At 38.3% G+C, this 18,198-nt stretch overlaps 1 long non-coding RNA gene across 1 annotated transcript in view; it reads right to left on the bottom strand.

Moving 5' to 3' along the window:
* Positions 1 to 18,198, bottom strand: part of LOC135363888 (uncharacterized) — a 302,097-nt gene that overhangs the window by 19,611 nt on the left and 264,288 nt on the right. Inside the window, exon 4 of the long non-coding RNA XR_010410178.1 lies at positions 17,082 to 17,160. This is a non-coding gene — a long non-coding RNA (uncharacterized LOC135363888). The remainder of the gene's footprint in view (positions 1 to 17,081; positions 17,161 to 18,198) is intronic.

The following is an 18,198-nucleotide window of genomic DNA, read 5'->3' as shown; positions in this document are numbered from 1 at the left end:
AGGTCTGGTTAATATGTTGTCATCCATATACTGTACCAGTATAATATTATATAGGATGTCCAGATGATCAAGGTCCGTTCAGACTATACTGTGATAGAGAGCAGGACAATTAACACAGACCTGAGGCAAGATCAGGAATATGCAATGCTGTTCTTTAAATGTGAATGTGAATGTGAACTGCTTCTGAAACAGGAGTTTCTTATGGGAACTGAAAGCATGTATTTACAGGATGCATAGGTACACACCCAGCGGCACAGTCTGTGTTGATTTGTCCAGTAAAAATCCATAGTGTACACAAAGCTGTAATTGGAGCTACCGCTAGGTTAAGTTTACAATAGTCTACTATTATCTACCATAAGATCTGTTGGTTTTGTTTTTGTTTTTTTCCAGGGACTATACAGGTTCATTAAGCAGAGATATGATTAGGATCACCATCCCTGCATCCTTTAAGTCACTGAGCCTGGCACTAATCTCAGCCATTCCACTCAATATGCGCTTAGGATTGCTTACAATATACTACCATGGTTTGGGGTGGGATAGGCAAACAGTGTAAGAGTTTTTTCCAGCCGCTAAGTATATCCATCTCAATTAGGCATTTAAGTAAGAAGGAAATAACCATTTCTATAAGGCCATAGAATCATATTGGGTGCATTTTGAAACAGACTTGGGTCTTTACCACTGGGCCTTCATACTTCCTCACTCTAACAAGGTTACTAGGGCATTTTGGATCCACTGGTGTCAGTTCAACAGCTCTTCAAAAATTTAGATATTTCTCTTTCCACAGTGAAGAGCTGCTCTGGTAAACGTCCATAAATATCTTTATAGAATAACTTAGCAGCGGGCGCCTGGGTGGCTCAGTTGTTTAAACGACTGCCTTCGGCTCAGGTCATGATCCTAGAGTCCCGGGATCGAGTCCCGCATTGGGCTCCCTGCTCCGCGGGGAGTCTGCTTCTCCCTCTGACTCTCCCCCTCTCATGCTCTCTCTATCACTATCTCTCTCAATAAATAAATAAAAATCTTAAAAAAAAAAAAAAAAAGAATAACTTAGCAGCCTTGGTGTATCTTTACATGGGGTACTGACCTTCCCTTCCCTTGGCCCTGGGCTCAGACCTGAAAATTGTGCAATGGATTATAATTTTTCTGTTACAGCATTTTACTCATCCACTACATTAGTTATCTATTACTATGTAACAAATTACCCACAAAATGGTGGTTTAAAAGAACAAACATTTGTTATCTCACAGTTACTGTGGGTCAGGAATATAAGAGTAACTTGTTTCTGAATCTCTGGCCCATGTCTTATCTGCAACATCATGATGGGTAGTTCCTGGGTAGCTCAGGGTGTTTCACAATGTTGCACAATGGGGGCTCAAATGGATTCAAAGGATTCATTTCCAAGCTCACTCACATGGTTTGTTGGCAGCCCTCAGTTTCTCATTTGCTGCTTATAGCATCACTTTGCAGTGTATCCACCTTGAGTATAGCATGGTGTTGAAGCAAGAGAAAGCTGTTATCCTCTAGAAAGAGAAGTTTCTGTGGCTGTTAGACCCCTTATTGCCAAGCTACAGAGGCTATCTCAAGCTCATCTACTAATGACCCCATCTCAGGCCATGGGGTCCCAGTTCTACTTAATGTTCTCTGATTTTACATAGGCAATTAGTGGGACTGAGAAGTCAACCTTTCTTTGTTATTCTACCAATGTGACAATCACTAATATTCAGCATAGTCTGCTCTTCAGCTGTGGGAGATACCAGACCCTGAGTTAATTGACTGATCTGAGCTTGTCATTTTCTTCCTCCAAGACACTGATGTCATTTAACAATTAATTCACTCCATAGTCCTTAATCACATTGTCCCATGTCACTCAACCGCTAAAGATACTACACAAGCCAATGTATTTCCCTTCTCCTGTACCCCACCTAATGTAAGGGGTTTATTTTGGAATTGACTCTAGGAAACACTAGCAAGTACAGGCAGACTAAAAAAGGGAAGGGCAACAAATAAAGTGTCTGTTACCAAGTCACTTACCTCTAAGGGAGTTACTAGAATGCTGGAAGACTCTTAGATCCAACCTGGAGCAAGGAGCTCTGAGTTATCTCAGGGCAAAAACAAACAAACAAACAAAACCCAGGATATTTATAGAATTCCCACCAGTAATCAGTTAAAAGGTTTTTCTGGGAGTCATTAATTCCCAGAAATTCTTCCTTATTTGCATATGAATAGAGGAGTCTCCAGAAGCCAGTGAAAACCAGCAGGCAGTTAGAAGTCAGAATGAGGGGCGCCTGGGTGGCTCAGTTGGTTAAGCGACTGACTTCAGCTTGGGTCATGATCCCAGGGTCCTGGGATCGAGTCCCGCATCGGGCTCCCTGCTCTGCGGGGAGCCTGCTTCTCCCTCTCCCACTCCCCCTGCTTGTGTTCCCTCTCTCGCTGTGTCTCTCTCTGTCAAATAAATAAATAAAATATTTAAAAAAAAAAAAGAAGTCAGAATGAAATATACTATAATGGTAAGATGCTAAGGTGATGAGGGCAGGATTTCAACAGCATGTGCTACTCATTTTGTGTTTAATAAGAAAACATTTTGCATACTCCAGAAGTATGCATTCCAGATAGGCTAAAAAATGTTTAAAGATGCAGATGTGGCTGTAATAAGATACTAATCTATTTACCCCCAGTCAGGTGTGTTTTGCTTTATTTTTTAAATATAAGTATTTTAAATCTCTGTACTATTGAATGAAGAAGGTTTATAAATCAACCATGTTAAAGGAAACACTAAATTACCTTTATATTACCACATGGAAAATGATGTTACAAAGTCATTGTCACAAAGAGGGAACAGAAAATCAGTAGGAATATATGTTTTAACATGATTAACAAAACTGTGAAATACACATTCTTTTCAATACACATGAAACATTCACTAAAAAGAAACAATTTTCTGGACTATGAAGTCTCAACAAATTTCAAAAGATTGAAATCATATGCAGTATATTCTCTGGCTACAGTAGAATTAAGGTAGAAATAAACAAGAAAAAGAGAACTAAAATATTCTCAAAATGTTTGAAAATTAAACAACACACATATAACCTTGGGTCAAAAAAGAAATTGTAGTGAGGACTAGAAAATACTTTAAAATAAATAATGAGAACACAACAAATCAAAATACATGGAAAGCAGCCAAAGCAGTACTTCAAGGGAAATAGATAGCCTTAAAAAATGCACACATGCATTTTGAAAAAGATCATCAAGCTATACATTTAAGATCCTTGAATTTTAATATATATTTATTAAACTTCAATTTTAAAAGTTTAGAAAACTGGAAATCGTCTGATTTAACAAATTCTAAACTACAAGCGTTAACATTCAACTCTATCTACCTATTAAGAAAGTTTTATCTAACTAAAGTTATTTTGACACACTTTCAAGCAAAGTGCCATTACAAACTGGAAAATTTCAGGTGGCCAATATAGGAGAGTTTAGAAGCCTTTCAAATGGAACTTAGACCAATCCATCCAGCAGGAGGTTATATAAAAATTGCATTTTAGGGACACATTTGGGTGAAACAGAGCTTAGAAAGTAGGGTGATGTTGAATGATAAAAGAAAGAGAAGACTAAAAAAAATACATCCCAATACATTTTCATAGGTTCAGACTTAAACATGGTAAGTAGAAACCTAGGGAGCTCCTTAATAGTGCCAACAGCACTCTATCTAGGATCACTCTCGGAAAAGATACCCTCCAACTGTCAGTTGCTTTCAAATTTATAATCACAAATAGATTTCTCTATTATTCTAAAATTCTTAACCTGCCTCCTTCCGCCACTGGTTATTCTGATAGGTTCTCATGATTTTGAAGCTCATCTTAATATTAACTTTAAATACTGTTAATATTTGTAATTGTGGTGCCACACCTATGGTTAACTCACAAAACTATTTGTTTTCCAAAAACAGTTTATATTTCCTTAGTCCATTCCAGAGTCAAATTTAATTTGATTCGAATGAATCTTATTGTTCCTTCTTCAAATACATCGCCACTTAATATTAACATTATTATTTAATCTAAAATTGAGTTTACCTGCCCTTGCTTCCAAAAGGCTAAGGAGAAATGTGTTCCACTTACATATAATTTGAAAGTGATCCTATATTTACTACAATGTACTTACAAAGATATTTCTCCTTCCTCCATAAACAACTATTTCTTCTTCTTCCTGTTTCTCCATCAAAGAGTTTGTGTTTAATAAGAAAACATTTTAATAAGAAACACAAAAAGACAATTTATCAAATAAGATGGCACTTGCCAGCTTACACAGGACATATTGGAATACGAAAAAAGATGTGTAGCTTTCAAGAAGTACAGATACAAGTAGGTCACCATGTTCACTCAGAATGATATTTAGTGTCATTTGGAACATGTAAAAGAACAATTTCTTAACTTTGAACTTGAATTGCCACTTACACCTGTAAGGAAAATCTAATATCTGAAACCTATCCCAGAACATTTTGTGAACACAAAAGCAAAAATCTACTTTAAAAAATACAACCAGAACTTAAAAGACTAATCAGTAGTAAGTTGACATATTCTCAAATAATGGTGCTCTTAAGTTTCTAGTATACTCTGAATCAACTGGATGATTTGTACACATTAACCATTTTTGCATTTCTGACAAATGCATACTAACTGGTGACAGAAAAAAAATAGTTTGATCCATAAGGGAAAAACAGCATCAAAATACAGAAACATCAAAATATAGAAACTAAATATTGTCTCTTGAATATACTCAGTGGTTCATCATTTAAAACCGTATTATACCCAATACAACATCAAAAAATTTGGAAAATTTCGGGCGCCTGGGTGGCTCAGTTGGTTAAGCAACTGCCTTCGGCTCAGGTCATGATCCTGGAGTCCCGGGATCGAGTCCCGCATCGGGCTCCCTGCTCAGCGAGGAGCCTGCTTCTCCCTCTGACCCTCCCCCCTCTCATGTACTCTCTCTCATTCTCGCTCTCTCAAATAAATAAATAAATCTTAAAAAAAAAATTTGGAAAATTTCTATGCCATTTTAACATAGTTTTGATTTGGATTTTTCTTTCTAAAATAAAGTTTAATAGATTTGTTCTGTTATATAAGCAGTACAGTCCCATTATAGACAATTTAGAAAATATAGAAAAGTTAAAAACTAATCATATATACTTTGTCTAGAGTCAATTATTATTATGTTAATTTTTATTGATATTCCTTACTTTTTATTATTTTGGGGGACCATTGTTATATCCTCTTGTTGGATTGTTTCCTTTATCATTATGTGGTGTCCTTCTTTTCCTCTTGTTATAGTCTTTGTTTTAAAGTTTAATTTATCAAATATGAGCATTACTACCCCAACTTCCTTTTTGCTTCCATTTGCATAGTAAATGTTTTCCACCCCTTCACTTCCACGCTGAATCTTTAGGTCTGCAGTAAGTCTCTTGTAGGCAGTATATAGTTGGGTCTTGCTTTTTTATCCATTCTGTCACCCTATGTCTTTTGATTGGAATATTTAGTCAATTTACATTTAAAGTAATTATTAATAGGTATGTACTTTTTGCCATTTTACTTGTTTTGTGGTTCTTTCCTTTCTTCTTCTCTTGCTCTCTTCCACTGTAATTTGATGGCTTTCTTTTGTAATATGCTTAGATTCCATTCTCTTAATTTTTTATGTATTTATTATGTAAAAAGGTTTTTGCTTTGTGGCTATCATTAGGTTCATCTATAACCTCTTATGCATAGAGCAGTCTATATCAAGTTAACGGTCACTTAAATTTGAACCCATTCTAAAGGCATATCTCCTTTTAATTTAGCTCTTTTGAGGTGGTTTTGTCCTATTCTTTCATTTCAGACATATTCCTTTCTTTCCTCATTTTGTCTATTATTTGTATTAGTATTTGTATTAGTAAAGTCAGCTATGTCTCCTGACCTTGAAAGTAGTGGTCTTATGAAAAGAGGTCCTGTGGTGTCCTATAGTACAAAACCTGCTGTTCACCAGAAACTGGCACATCAGAGGTGTCTCCTATGTGGGTTGTGTGTGCCCTACTATTGTAGCTGAGCCACATTTGCCTTCAATTTCAGTCAGCTGCAATGGCCCACTTTGCCTTTTGTGGGCACACTGGGCAGGGTTTGGTCCCTGTGCTCCTAATGGGCCAGTCTGGGACCACTGTGGGCCATCAGAACAGATGCCTGCCCTCAGCCCATCTGCCAAGGCTGCAGTTGCACAAATTGCAGGACTTTCGACCTGTGTTATTCTCTGAGAGATTTCTGTTGGTGAGTGGGCCCAGCAGTCAGACCCAATGCCTGACCCCAGTCTGTCTGCTGGGGCTTCAGGAGCACAGATTGACAGGGTACTCCTTCTGTATGGCCAACTATAAGGTCTGGCTTATGGGACTATGGGCACACTGGTGTGTGTGGTTATATTCCCCTCTTCCAGGATAGGAGTCATTTTGGAGAGTGCAAGTCTCTGCCAGGGCTGTTTGCAGGATGTATCAGGGAAGGAACCACTTTGGAAAGACACCTACCAAGTGGGGCAAGTTGGATGGGCCAGATCCACAGCAGAATGTGGGGGCTGGGCACACAGTGCTAGCAAGATAGAAGGAGAATATTCACACTGGTTCCTGCCAAGTGTCCAACTATCTAGGCTGGGGGTAGTTGGGGGAGATGTTGCCTATCAGCAATTTATTCTTGGAGAATTCTCCTAAAGATCCCTGCCCCTCCAGCATATGTCCTAAGTCAATAAATTTGAGATTAGTAAAAAAATCTCCTTCATTTATACCCCAGATGTCTTTCAAACTGCTGCTTCTATGCTATAGCTCAGCTAGATTAATTGTTACACTGGGGCTCTTTAAGGACAGGGATTAACTTTCCTATTGCCCTCTGGCTCTCCCAGAGCTAAGCCCACTGATTTTTAAAGTACCCAGAGTTTAGCCCACTTACCTGGTGAAGTTAAGCCCCATTGGTTTTCAAAGAAAAATGTTATGGGGACTTGCGTTCCCAGTGCAGGTCCCCTGTGCCTGGGATCTGATTCTCTAGCTTTCCATGCTTGTGATGTTCTTCCTGCTTGTGGTTGGTCTCACAGGGGGTTTAGTTCCCAAATCCAGTTTCATGGGCCATTATAGTCACCTTAGTTGTGGAAAGTCTGTTCAGGTCATCTTCTGAGTTAGTTGCATGGATGTGGCTGTTATCTTGATGCGTCCTTAGGACACGATGAGCATAGAATCTTCCTACTCAGCCATCTTCCCAGCAGTGCCCCTGTAGCACTTCAATGTGTAACTTCTACTCAGGCTGGCTGTCAACAAAGTGGCAGTCCCTCATCCTTTTCTCCTCCTTGGCTGCTACATCACTAAAAAAGTCATGTGCTTGGTCTCCCCAGTGCATGCCAGACAAGTCAGGGTAGAAGTATTCTAAGTCTCTTATTTTCTGTTATTAAATTGACTTGATAAATTTTGTATTGTTTATGTAACTACCAGCAACAAATGAGAGTACCGGTTTTGATCATCCCCTCCCCCATATTATTGTTATTAATTGTTAACTTGATATTGAAATCAGATGTCAGTGTCTTGTCTTGTTCTTGTGTTTCACTAATAGATGATGGCTTCATTAGAAAATTGTTTTAAAACATTTGGGTTTATATTTAATATTTGCTAATTTAGTAATAAAATATAGTTAGATATCAGGGCTATTCCTCACTTGGCTTGAGAAACTACTTCATATTAAAGCAAAGCTTTGATAAAAAGCCCAGTCATTTGATAATAGACTGCTTCTGTAAGGCACGGTTTCAATGCCCTTTCTAGAATTTGCTCAAAAGTTCACTGACTGCCCTTAGTGAGACATCCCAAAGAGCCCAGATTCTTAAACTCCTGTTGCATTTCAGTTGTTTCATTAAACTCATGAAAAACTTTAAACAGTTTAAATGAAAACTTTTATGGTCTATGCTTCCAACTGCAAAAACCAACAGAAATCATATCAGAAACAACTATTCTACTCCAGCGGTGTTGAAACTGAAACACCATTATTTATATGCTTATTTATAATATTTTTTATTCATTTGGGTTATACCTACTTATTATTTAAAAAAACAACCACCATTTTTCAACACATAATTCAAAGCAATGTAAAGTTACTATTGTCCCTAACTAGCATCCTGTAGGGAGGATAACTATCTTATTCTGTGGCAAAACAGCACATTATGCAGTTAGCACAATAACTCCCATCTCAAAAGTACTCTTCGAAATATTACACATAAAATCTCTTTGTCTCCATGCACATGCACCTGTCTTCATTTGTTTAGTTGCCAAAATAAAATGCTCCTCAAATGATAGCATGCTTCCAAGTGGGACAGAAATGGTTAACTCTTCCTTTTATAATTGAAACTTGCCATCCTTAAGTGCCTAAATGTAACTATGAAAGAAAAGGAATTTCCTCTGCTTATATACAGAATATTTTATTGTAATAATTAGTCATCTTGATTGAAGTGAATTTACATGTGCAGTGTGGATGGCCAGCAAGCAACTTAATCCTATTTCCTGTATAAACAGCAATTGAGAGTCGATGACAAGAAGGCAGGATTTCTTTAGTGTGACCAAGTAGAGAACATATTGTTCACATAACATCCTCTGTCACTTGCCCTTCTTGCAAGGATTACAGCTCTTTATTGCCTCATTAAAACTCAGGGAACATGCTGATGTAATTTTCAGTCACTCACTGGAGCTTACCATTTTTAATTGAATCAGAATACTTGGGCTTAAAATTTTTAAGATTTATTTTCTGCATTTCCAGGCTTATTTTTCTTAGTTATTTGTGCATTTTCCTATCTAATCCACTTTTAAAAAAGCAGCCTGGCTTTGAACTTAAAATAAGTGTTAATTTTCATGACTGAACTTATGGATGGAGGAATAGGAAAGATGAGGGGAAAAGGAGGAGGGATGTGAACACAAATATTGTTTTATTCTTGAACTTTTTTTATATGTTTCCTAACAGGGTGGATACCTTGGGGAAAGAGGTCCACTTTTTTCTCCATGGTCTCTTTTTGTTCATTTGCTGTATTTCCCTTAATAGTACTCTATTTATTATTACTATTGTTACCAAATATTGAGTAAATAAAAATAAATAAGTATAAAATATATTTTTTATTTTATTATGTTATGTTAATCACCATACATTACATCATTAGTTTTTGATGTAGTGTTCCATGATTCATTGTTTGCGTATAACACCCAGTGCTCCATTCAGTATGTGCCCTCTTTAATACCCATCACCAGGTTAACCCATTCCCCACCCCCCCCCAGAACCCTCAGTTTGTTTTTTAGAGTCCATAGTTTCTTGTGGTTCATCTCTCCCTCTGATTTCCCCCCCCTTCATTTTTCCCTTCCTGCTATCTTCTTCTTTTTTTTTTTTTTTAACATATACTGTATTATTTGTTTCAGAGGTACAGATCTGTGATTCAACAGTCTTACACAATTCACAGCGCTCACCATAGCACATACCCTCCCCAGTGTCTATCACCCAGCCACCCCAACACTCCCACCCCCACCACTCCAGCAACCTATAGTTTGTTTCCTGAGATTAAGAATTGCTCATATCAGAGAGATCATATGATACATGTGTTTCTCTGATTGAATTATTTCGCTCAGCATAATACCCTCCAGTTCTATCCACGTCCTTGCAAATGGCAAGATTTCATTCCTTTTGATGACTGCATAATATTCCATTGTATATATACACCACATCTTCTTTAACTATTCATCTGTTGATGGACATCTTGGCTCTTTCCATAGTTTGTCTATTGTGGACATTGCTGCTATAAACATTGGGGTGCACGTACCCCTTTGGATCCCTACATTTGTATCCTTGGGGTAAATACCCAGTAGTGCAAATACTGGGTCATATGGTAGCTCTATTTTCAACTTTTTGAGGAACCTCCATACTGTCTTCCGGATTGGCTGCACCAGCTTGCATTCCCACCAACAGTGTAGGAGGGTTCCCCTTTCTCCACATCCTCGCCAACATCTGTCATTTCCTGACTTGTTAATTTTAGCCATTCTGACTAGTGTGAGGTGGTATCTCATTGAGGTTTTGATTTGGATTTCCCTGATGCCGAGCGATATTGAGCAGTTTTTCATATGTCTGTTGGCCATTTGGATGTCTTCTTTGGAAAAATGTCTGTTCGTGTCTTCTGCACATTTCTTGATTGGCTTACTTATTCTTTGGGTGTTGAGTTTGATAAGTTCCTCATAGATTTTGGATACTAGCCCTTTATCTGATATGTCATTTGCAAATATCTTCTCCCATTCTGTCAGTTGTCCTTTGGTTTTGTTGACTGTTTCCTTTGCTGTGCAAAAGCTTTTTATCTTGGGGGCGCCTGGGTGGCTCAGTTGGTTAAGTGACTGCCTTTGGCTCAGGTCATGATCCTGGAGTCCTGGGATCGAGTCCTGCATTGGGCTCCCTGCTCAGCGGGAGTCTGCTTCTACCTCTGGCCCTCACCCCTCTCATGTGCTCTCTCTCTTTCATTCTCTCCCTCAAATAAATAAAAGATCTTTAAAAAAAAAAAAAAAAGCTTTTTATCTTGATAAAGTCCCAATAGTTCATTTTTGCCCTTGCTTCCCTTGCCTTTGGAGATTTTCTAGGAAGAAGTTGCTGCGGCTGAGGTCAAAGAGGTTGCTGCTTCTGTTCTCCTCTAGGATTTTGATGGACTCCTGTCTCACATTTAGGTCTTTCATCCATATTGAGTCTATTTCTGGGTGTGGTGTAAGGAAATGGTCCAGTTTCATTCTTCTGCATGTGGCTGTCCAATTTTCCCAACACCATTTTTTGAAGAGACTGTCTTTTTTCCATTGGACATTCTTTACTGCTTTGTTGAAGATGAGTTGACCATAGAGTTGAGGGTCCATTTCTGGGCTCTCTATTCTGTTCCATCGATCTATGTGTCTGTTTTTGTGCCAGTTCCATACTGTCTTGATGATGACAGCTTTGTAATAGAGCTTGAAGTCAGGAATTGTGATGCTGCCAGATTTGCTTTTCTTTTTCAACATTCCTCTGGCTATTCAGGGTCTTTTCTGGTTCCATACAAATTTTAGGATTATTTGTTCCATTTCTTTGAAAAAAGTTGATGGTATTTTGATAGGGATTGCTTTGAGTGTGTATATTGCTCTAGGTAGCATTGACATCTTCACAATATTTGTTCTTCCAATCCATGAGCATGGAACGTTTTTCCATTTCCTTGTGACTTCCTCAATTTCTTTCATGAGTATTTTATAGTTTTCTGAGTACAGATTCTTTGCCTCTTTGGTTAGATCTATTCCTAGGTATTTTATGGTTTTGGGTGCAATCGTAAATGGGATCGACTCCTTAATTTCTCTTTCTTCTGTCTTGTTGTTGGTGTATAGGAATGCCACTGATTTCTGTGCATTGATTTTATATCCTGCCTCTTTACTGAATTCCTGTATGAGTTCTAGCAGTTTTGGGGTGGAGTCTTTTGGATTTTCCACATAAAGTATCATATCATCTGCAAAGAGTGAGAGTTTAACTTCTTCTTTGCTGATTCAGATGCCTTTGATTTCTTTTTGTTGTCTGATTGCTGTGGCTAGGACTTCTAATACTATGTTGAATAGAAGTGGTGATAGTGGACATCCCTGCCATATTCCTGACCTTAGGGGGAAAGCTCTCAGTTTTTCCCCATTGAGAATGATATTCACTGTGGGTTTTTCATAGATGGCTTTTATGATATTGAGGTATGTACCCTCTATCCCTATACTCTGAAGAGTTTTGATCAAGAAAGGATGCTGTACTTTGTCAAATGCTTTTCTGCATCTATTGAGAGGATCATATGGTTCTTGTTCTTTCTTTTATTAATGTATTGTATCACATTGATTGATTTGCAGATGTTGAACCAACCTTGCAGCCCAGGGATAAATCCCACTTGGTCGTGGTGAATAATCCTTTTAATGTACTGTTGGATCCTATTGGCTAGTATTTTGGTGAGAATTTTTGCATCCACGTTCATCAGGGATATCGGTCTGTAATTCTCCTTTTTGACAGGGTCTTTGTCTGGTTTTGGGATCAAGGTAATGGTGGCCTCATAAAACGAGTTTGGAAGTTTTCCTTCCGTTTCTATTTTTTGGAACAGTTTCAGAAGAATAGGTGTTAATTCTTCTTTAAATGTTTGGTAGAATTCCCCTGGGAAGCCATCTGGTCCTGGGCTTTTGTTTGTTGGGAGATTTTTGATGACTGCTTCAATTTCCTTCGTGGTTATAGGTCTGTTCGGGTTTTCTATTTCTTCCTGGTTCGGTTTTGGTAGTTGATAGATCTCTAGGAATGCATCCATTTCTTCCAGATTATCTAATTGGCTGGCATATAGTTGCTCATAATATGTTCTTATAATTGTTTGTATTTCTTTGGTGTTGGTTGTGGTCTCTTCTCTATCATTCATGATTTTATTTATTTGGGTCATTTCTCTCTCTTTTTTTTTGATAAGTCTGGCCAGGGGTTTATCAATCTTGTTAATTCTTTCAGAGAACCAGCTCCTAGTTTCGTTGATCTGTTCTACTGTTCTTTTGGTTTCTATTTCATTGATCTCTGCTCTGATCTTTATTATTTCTCTTCTCCTGCTGGGTTTAGGCTTTATTTGCTGTTCTTTCTCCAGCTCCTTCAGGTGTAGGGTTAGGTTGTGTACTTGAGACCTTTCTTGTTTCTTGAGAAAGGCTTGTATTGCTATATACTTTCCTCTTAGGACTGCCTTTGCTGCATCCCAAAGATTTTGAACAGTTGTGTTTTCATTTTCATTGGTTTCCATGAATTTTTTTAATTCTTATTTAATTTCCTGGTTGACCCATTCATTCTTTAGTAGGATGTTCTTTAGCCTCCATGTATTTGCGTTCTTTCTGACTTTCCTCTTGTGATTGAGTTCTAGTTTCAAAGCATTGTGCTCTGAAAATACGCAGGGAATAATCCCAATCTTTTGGTACCAGTTGAGACCTGATTTGTGACCTAGGATGTGATCTATTCTGGAATATGTTCCATGGGCACTAGAGAAGAATGTGTATTCCATTGCTTTGGGATGGAATGTTCTGAATAGGTCTGTGAAGTCCATTTGGTCCAGTGTGTCATTTAAAGTCTTTATTTCCTTGTTGATCTTTTGCTTAGATGATCTATCTGTCCATTTCAGTGAGGGGGGTGTTAAAGTCCCCCACTAATATTGTATTGCTGTTGATGTGTTTCTTTGCTTTTGTTATTAATTGCCTTATATAATTGGCTGCTCCCATATTAGGGGCATAGATATTTACAATTGTTAGATCTTCTTGTTGGACAGACCCTTTCAGTAGGAAATAATGTCCTTCCTCATCTCTTATTATTGTCTTTGGTTTAAAATCTAATTTGTCTGATATAAGGATTGCCACCCCAGCTTTCTTTTGGTGTCCATTAGCATGGTAAATGGTTTTCCACCCCCTAAGTTTCAACCTGGGGGTGTCTTTGGATCTAAAAATGAGCCTCTTGCAGACAGCATATCGATGGGTCCTGTTTTTTTATCCAATCTGATACCCTGTGTCTTTTGATTGGGGCATTTAGCCCATTTACATTCAGGGTAACTCTTGAAAGATAGGAATTTAGTGCCATTGTATTGCCTGTAAGGTGACTGTTACTGTATATTGTCTGTGTTCCTTTCTGGTCTACGTTATTTTTAGGCTCTCTCTTTTCTTAGAGGACCCCTTTCAATATTTCTTGTAGGGCTGGTTTAGTGTTTGCAAATCCCTTTAGTTTTTGTTTGTCCTGGAAGCTTTTTATCTCTCCTTCTATTTTCAGTGACAGCCTAGCTGGATATAGTATTCTTGGCTGCATATTTTTCTCGTTTAGTGCTCTGAATATATCATGCCAGTCCTTTCTGGCCTGCCAGGTCTCTGTGGATAGGTCTGTTGCCAATCTAATGTTTCTACTGTTGTAGGTTACATATCTCTTCTCCCGAGCTGCTTTCAGGATTTTCTCTTTGTCTCTGAGACTCGTAAGTTTTACTATTAGAGGTTGGGGTGTTGACTTTTTTTTATTGATTTTGAGGGGGGTTCTCTGTGCCTCCTGGATTTTGATGCCTGTTTCCTTCCCCAAATTAGGGAAGTTCTCTGCTATAATTTGCTCCAATATACCTTCTGCCCCTCTCTCTCTTTCTTCTTCTTCTGGGATCCCAATTATTCTAATATTGTTTCATTTTATGGTATCACTTATCTCTCAAATTCTGCCCTCGTGATCCAGTAGTTGTTTTTCTCTCTTTTTCTCAGCTTCTTTATTTTCCATCATTTGGTCTTCTATATCACTAATTCTCTCTTCTGCCTCATTTATCCTAGCAGTTAGAGCCTCCATTTTTGATTGCACCTCATTAATAGCCTTTTTGGTTTCGACTTGGTTAGATTTTAGTTCTTTTATTTCTCCAGAAAGGGTTTCTCTAATATCTTCCATCTTTTTCCAAGCCCAGCTAGTATCTTTAAAATTGTCATTCTGAACTCTAGTTCTGACATCTTACTAATGTCAGTATTGATTAGGTCCCTGGCAGTCTGTACTGCCTCTTGTTCTTTTTTTTTGATGTGATTTTTTCTGTCTTTTCATTTTGTCCAGAGGAGAATAGATGAATGAGAAAACAAAATGCTAACAGGGTAACAACAATCCCAGAAAAATATATACTAAACAAATCAGAAGGGACCTGAAACCAGGGGAAAAGAAAGAGAAAGGAAGAAAAAAGAAAAAAAGAAAAAGAAAAAGATAAACAAACAAACAAAAAAACAGAATATGATCAAATATGATCAGGCTGGTGCACAGATCAGTGCCACACACTAGATTTTGGGCATATTTTGGTCTGTTAGAAGAAAGTGCCTCCCAAAATTTTAAAGAAAGAAAAAGTTATATATGTACAAATATAAGGGTAAGTATGATGAAGGGATGGAATATGACTGTAAAGATGAAAATTATAAAAGATTTTATAAAAGGAATTGTTAAGAAGTTGGTTGAAAAAAGAAAGAAGAGGATTAAAAAAAAAAACGGGAGAGAATGTGATCAGGCAGGAGACTAGAACAAAGCCATACACTAGAGATTTGGGGCACGGATTGGTCTGTTAGAAGAAACTGTATCCCAAAATTTTAAAGAGAGAACAACTTATATATATATATACCAAAAATAAGGTTAACTACTATGAAGGGATAGAATATGACTCTAAAAATGAAAAATAAAAAAGATTTTTTAAAAAAGGGATTGATAAGATGTTGGTTGAAAAAGGGCAAAAGAAAAATTCAAAAAAAAAAAGAAAAAGAAAAAAAGGAAATTAAAAAAATTAACTTTGAAAGATTAAAGAATCATGGGGAAAAAGCCATTAATTCTATGTGCAGTATTCCCCTAGTGCTGGAGTTCTGCCGTTCTCATTGATTGGTAAACTTGGTCTTGGCTGGCTGTTCTCGCTGATCTTCTGGGGGACAGGCCTGTTGCCATGGTTCCCAAAAGTCTTTGCCGGAGGTGGAATTGCCCCGCCCTTGCCAGTCCGGGCTAAGTAATCTGCTTCGGTTTGCTCTCGGGAGCATTTGTTCCCTGAAAGCTTTCCGTACAGCTTTGGAGGACAAGAGTGAAAATGATGGCCTCCCAATCTCCACCCCGGAGGAGCCGAGAACTCAGGACCCCGCTCCTCAGTGCATCCCCAGAGAAAAGCAGTCAGTCACTCCTGTCTCCCCGGTCTCAGGCGGCACTCCGTGCTCACCCAGCCTGTGACTGAGCATTTCTATCTCTGGCACCTGATCCCGAGTGGAGTCTCCAAACCCAGCAGATCCCCGCGGTGCACTCCTGCGCCGCTCCTCCCGGAGGAGGAAGGGGAGTCTCCCTGGATCTGTCACTTGTTGGGTCCCTGCTGGAAGCGCAGTGGCCCAACTGTGCTGCGGATCCCGGTTTATGGCAACCCCGAGCTGAGAGCCCGTGCCTCGGCTCCATCTCTGCAACCGGCTTCCCTGTTCCGATCCCTGGGAGCTCTGCCACACTCAGGCACCCCCCAGTCTTTCTGTGACCCCGAGGGTTCCACGCCCCGCTTAGCCACTGGAGCGACATCCCTCAGTGGAGCAGGCTTCTAAAAGTTCCAATTTTGTGCTCTGTGGCTCTATCACTTGCGGGTAGCAGCTGACGGAGGCCCCCTCCCCCGCCATCTATCCTCCCCAGTATCACCTCAGATTCACTTCTCCCCATGTCCTACCCTTCCAGAAAGTGGTCGCTTTTCTGTTGAGAGAGTTGCTGCTATTCTTTTCTTAGATCTCCTGTTGAGTTCGTAGGTGTTCAGAATGGTTTGATCCCTATCTTGCTGAATTCCTGGGACCAGAGGAAATTTAGGTCTCCTACTCCTCCGCCATCTTGCTCCTCCCTCATGTATAAAATATTGTAGGGTATAAAGCACCATATACAAAGAATACCCACATCTTACCCAGTTTAGGAAATGAAATTTTACCATCATTTTGAAACTCCTAAGGAGTCCTCCCTGATCTTCTGCTCTGTCATAAATAACCAATAACCACTTCCCTGAAATTTTAGTTATTACTTTCTTTTTTCTTTCATATCACTTTACCTGTTTTGCCACATATATTTATTTTTTCAATAAGTTACTCTAGTTTTTCATAATATGTGTAATGTTATGCTTTCACTTGCAATTTCTGCCTTGTTTCTTGACTATTATATTTCTGGGATTTCTGTATATTGCATTTAGCTATAGTTCATTCATTTCACTCTTATACAGTGAATTATATATCATTTATAATTTCTACTATTAATGGACACATGGATTATTTTCAGGATTTTGATTATAAACAGATGCTTTAACCTATTTGTACATATTTCCAGTACACATGTGCAAATCTTTCTTTAGTGCAGTAGTTCTCACATTTTAGCTCTATAATCACCTAGAGAGCTTATTAAAACATGAGATTGGGCTTCAACCTCAGTGTTTCTAATTCAGAGGTTAGGGATAGGCTTGTATTAAGGTTTTCCAGATTAACAGCACCAACAAAAAATATATAGGCATAAATATATATAAGAAAAGATATAGGAATTGGCTCACACAGTGATGGAGGAGGAGAAGTCCTATGATCTGCTGTCTATAAGCTGGAGAACCAGGATAATGCAGTCCAAGGTGGAAGGCCTGAGAGGGAAGAAGGGGGCAAACTAGGGTAAGTCCCAGAGTCTGAAGACCCCATAATCAGAGGTTCCAATATCTGATATCTGACAGCAGGAGAAGATAGATGTCCAAGCTCAAGAAGAGAGAGGAAATTTGCCTTTCCTCCCCTTTTTGTTCTATTCAGGCCCTCCAGGGATTGAATGATGCACACCCACATTGGTAAGGGAGATTTTTTTAGTCTACTGACTCAAATGCTAATCTCTTCCAGAAACACCCTCACAAATAATGTTTTACCAACTATCTGGGCACCCCTTAGCCCAATTAGGTTGATATACAAAATTAACCATCATACAGCCCAAGATTGTGCATTTCTAAGAAGTTCCGAGGTGACATGGATGCTACACGTCCAAGAAGGAACTTTGAGAACACCTGCTCTAGAGTATATAGCTAGGAGGAGAATTGCTGAGTCCTAGGGAAACATCAATTTCAAATTTATTATATATTGCAATGTTGCATTCCAACATGTTTATATCAATATAAACTTTTACCAGCAGTTTGTATAAATGTTTTGATTTCTCCATATCTTTGTCAATACCTGTTAGTGTGTAATTTCTGCCAAAAAGGGGAGTGTGATATTATCTCCTTGTATTTTAATTTGAATTTTCCTGATTACACAATAGAGTTGAGTATATTTTCATGTTTATTAGTGATACATTCTTCCTTTTAGTTCCTATTCTGTATTTTCTATTGGGTTTGGGTTTTTTTTTTTTTTTTTTTTTTAATAGAAGTTCTTCTATGGTCTCTTCATGAAGACTCTTACATAACTATTTTTAAAACCATCTAATTTTATCTTACAAGATTTAGGAGAAAAGTTGTTTTTAGTTTTTATCCTTCTCGACTCATGAACATATGGCTACTTTTTGCTGCTTAATAGAGACTTGATGATAAAAATAGAGTTATTTATTAAAAACCTGCCCCCACCAAATAACATATTATCTGATGATGTTTCATTCACTCCATCACTACCTCCCAGTCAAAGTCACAGCTTTGTCTCTTGCACCC

This window comes from Mirounga angustirostris, unplaced genomic scaffold, assembly GCF_029215605.1.
Source record: "Mirounga angustirostris isolate CCGP_5_RB_7025 unplaced genomic scaffold, mMirAng1.0.hap1 SCAF_1, whole genome shotgun sequence".
Classification (NCBI taxonomy): Eukaryota; Metazoa; Chordata; class Mammalia; order Carnivora; family Phocidae; genus Mirounga; species Mirounga angustirostris.
Note: the sequence above shows the minus strand (reverse complement) of the source record. Positions and strands in the feature narration are given on the sequence as shown.